The sequence below is a fragment of the Lolium perenne genome, chromosome 2 (genome assembly GCF_019359855.2).
Source record: "Lolium perenne isolate Kyuss_39 chromosome 2, Kyuss_2.0, whole genome shotgun sequence".
Classification (NCBI taxonomy): domain Eukaryota; kingdom Viridiplantae; phylum Streptophyta; class Magnoliopsida; order Poales; family Poaceae; genus Lolium; species Lolium perenne.
This window is the reverse complement of record NC_067245.2, coordinates 217,480,246-217,484,312: the sequence shown is the minus strand read 5'-3', so window position 1 is coordinate 217,484,312 and position 4,067 is coordinate 217,480,246.

Below are 4,067 nucleotides of genomic sequence, written 5' to 3'. Positions count from 1 at the left end.
GGCCTTGGTCGCGCCGGCCTGTTGTGTGGGGCCCTCATGTGGCCCCCTGACCTGCCCTTCCGCCTACATATAGTCTTCGTCGCGAAACCCCCAGTACCGAGAGCCATGATACGGAAAACCTTCCAGAGACGCCGCCGCCAATCCCATCTCGGGGGATTCAGGAGATCGCCTCCGGCACCCTGCCGGAGAGGGGAATCATCTCCCGGAGGACTCTTCACCGCCATGGTCGCCTCCGGAGTGATGAGTGAGTAGTTCACCCCTGGACTATGGGTCCATAGCAGTAGCTAGATGGTCGTCTTCTCCTAATTATGCTTCATTGTCGGGTCTTGTGAGCTGCCTAACATGATCAAGATCATCTATCTGTAATGCTATATGTTGTGTTTGTTGGGATCCGATGGATAGAGAATACTATGTTATGTTGATTATCAATCTATTACCTATGTGTTGTTTATGATCTTGCATGCTCTCCGTTATTAGTAGAGGCTCTGGCCAAGTTTTTACTCTTAACTCCAAGAGGGAGTATTTATGCTCGATAGTGGGTTCATGCCTCCATTAAATGCAGGACGGTGACAGAAAGTTCTAAGGTTGTGGATGTGCTGTTGCCACTAGGGATAAAACATTGATGCTATGTCCGAGGATGTAGTTATTGATTACATTACGCACCATACTTAATGCAATTGTCTGTTGTTTGCAACTTAATACTGGAAGGGGTTCGGATGATAACCTGGAGGTGGACTTTTTAGGCATAGATGCATGCTGGATAGCGGTCTATGTACTTTGTCGTAATGCCCAATTAAATCTCACAATACTCATCATATCATGTATGTGCATTGTCATGCCCTCTCTATTTGTCAATTGCCCAACTGTAATTTGTTCACCCAACATGCTATTTATCTTATGGGAGAGACACCACTAGTGAACTGTGGACCCATGTCCATTCTTTTAATCGAATACAATCTACTGCAATACTTGTTCTACTGTTTTCTGCAAACAATCATCATCCACACTATACATCTAATCCTTTGTTACAGCAAGCCGGTGAGATTAACAACCTCGCTGTTTCGTTGGGGCAAAGTACTTTGGTTGTGTTGTGCAGGTTCCATGTTGGCGCCGGAATCCCTGGTGTTGCGCCGCACTACATCTCGCCGCCATCAACCTTCAACGTGCTTCTTGGCTCCTACTGGTTCGATAAACCTTGGTTTCTTACTGAGGGAAAACTTGCCGCTGTACGCATCACACCTTCCTCTTGGGGTTCCCAACGGACGCGTGCTGTACGCGTATCAATCACTGAAGTCATCATTGAATATGTGGGAGCCATTATGGATCTCCAGATCCCGCTATTGGTTATTGGTCGGAGAGAGTACTCAACCATGTCCACATAGTTCGCGAACCGTAGGGTGACACACTTAAGGTTTGATGTTGAAATGGTAGAACTTAAATATGGAATGGAGTTCGAAGTTTTGTTCGAAGTCCCGGATGGGATCCCGGACATCACGAGGAGTTCCGGAATGGTCCGGAGAATAATATTCATATATAGGAAGTCATTTTATAAGATTTAAAATGATCCGGAAGATTTCACGGAAGGTTCTAGAAGGTTCTAGAAAAGTCCGGAAGGAATCACTAAGGAAGGAGGAGTCCCGGAGGGACTCCACCTCCCCATGGCCGGCCAACCCTAGAGGGGGGAGTCCAAGGTGGACTCCACCAAGGGGGCCGGCCACCCCCCCACATGGAAGGGGGGAATCCCACCTCAAGTGGGATTCCCACCTTGGGTAGGTTTCCCTACTACATGGAAGGTTTTGGGTTGGGGTCTTATTCGAAGACTTGTAGTCCAACACTTGGGGGTTCCACCTATATAATGAGGGGCCAAGGGGAGGGGCCCGGCCACCCCAAGACCACAAGGTGGCCACACCCCCTAGTGGCCGGCGCCCCCCTCTCCCAAACCCTAGCTGCCCCCTCTCTCCTCCACCACTCCCGCACGCTTAGCGAAGCTCCGCCGGAGTTCTCCACCACCACCGCCACCACGCCGTCGTGCTGCCGGATTCAAGGAGAAGCTACTACTTCCGCTGCCTGCTGGAACGGGGAGAAGGACGTCGTCTTCATCAACACCGAACGTGTGACCGAGTACGGAGGTGCTGCCCGATTGTGGCACCGTGATCAAGATCTTCTACGCGCTTTTGCAAGCGGCAAGTGAACGTCTACCGCAGCAACAAGAGCCTCATCTTGTAGGCTTTGGAAATCTTCAAGGGTGAGTCTCGATCATCCCCTCGTTGCTACCGTCTTCTAGATTGCATCTTGGCTTGGATTGCGTTCTCGCGGTAGGAAATTTTTTGTTTTCTATGCAACGAATCCCTACAGTGGTATCAGAGCCGTGTCTATGCATAGATGGTTGCACGAGTAGAACACAATGGTTTTGTGGGCGTTGATGCTCTTGTTGTCTTTAGTTTGAGTACTTTGCATCTTTGTGGCATAGTGGGATGAAGCGGCTCGGACTAACTTTACATGACCGCGTTCATGAGACTTGTTCCTCGTTTGACATGCAACTTGTATTGCATAAGAGGCTTTGCGGGTGTCTATCTCTCCTACTATAGTGAAGATTCAATTTACTCTTCTATTGACAACACTAGTATCACCGTTGTGGTTCATGTTCGTAGGTAGATTAGATCTCTATCGAAAACCCTAAACCACGTAAAATATGCAAACCAAATTAGAGACGTCTAACTTGTTTTTGCAGGGTTTGGTGATGTGATATGGCCATAATGTGATGATGAATATGTATGAGATGATCATTATTGTATTGTGGCAACCGGCAGGAGCCTTATGGTTGTTTTTTTTTAAATTCATTTTGAGTAGTATTTCAAAGTAGTTGTAATAGTTGCTACATGGAGGACAATCTTCAAGGACGGCGCCATTGACCTTGACGCTACGCCAACGATGATGGAGATCATGCCCGAAGATGATGGAGATCATGTCCGTGCTTTGGAGATGAAGATCAAAGGCGCAAAGACAAAATGGCCATATCATATCACATATGAACTGCATGTGATGTTAATCCTTTTATGCATCTTATTTTGCTTAGATCGCGATGGTAGCATTATAAGATGATCCCTCACTAAAATCTCAAGATAATAAAGTGTTCATCCTTAGTAGCACCGTTGCCAAGACTTGTCGTTTTGAAGCATCTCGTGATGATCGGGTGTGATAGAATCAACAAGTGCATACAACGGGTGCAAGCCAGTTTTGCACATGCAGATACTAAGGTGGCCTTGACGAGCCTAGCATGTCAGACATGGTCTCAGAACACGTGATACCGAAAGGTAGAGCATGAATCATATGGTTGATATGATGAACACTTTGAGTGTTCGCCATTGAAATTACACCTTGTCTCGTGATGATCGGACTTAGGTGTGGTGGATTTGGTTCGTGTGATCACTAAGACAATGCGAGGGATATTGTTTTGAGTGGGAGTTCACCTAGATTTTTAATTATGTTGAATTAAAATTTGAACTCAATTTGTCATAAACTTAGTCTAAACTTTTGCAAATATATGTTGTAGAGATGGCGTCCCCAATCAATTTTAACCAGTTCCTAGAGAAAGAAAAGCTTAAGAGCAACGGTAGCAACTTCACCGACTGGTTCCGTCATGTGAGGATCTTCCTCGCTGGCGGAAATCTGCAATATGTGCTTGATGCACCGCTAGGTGACCCTCCTGCAGAAACTGAAACCGATGAAGTAAAGAATGTTTACGCGACTCGGAAAGCTCGGTACTCTCAAGTTCAGTGTGCCATCCTGTGCAGTCTGGAAGCCGATCTTCAAAAACGTTTTGAGCACCACGATCCTCATGAGTTGGTCAATGAGCTGAAAGCTATATTTGAGACTCATGTGGCCGTGGAATGCTATGAAGCATCGAAACACTTCTTCAGCTGCATGATGGAAGAAGGCAGCTCCGTTAGTGAGCACATGCTCGTTATGACCGGGCATGCGAAGAAACTCAGTGACTTGGGAATAGTGATTCCTAATAGACCGGGGATTAATCGTGTCCATCAATCACTGCCACCAAGTTACAAGAA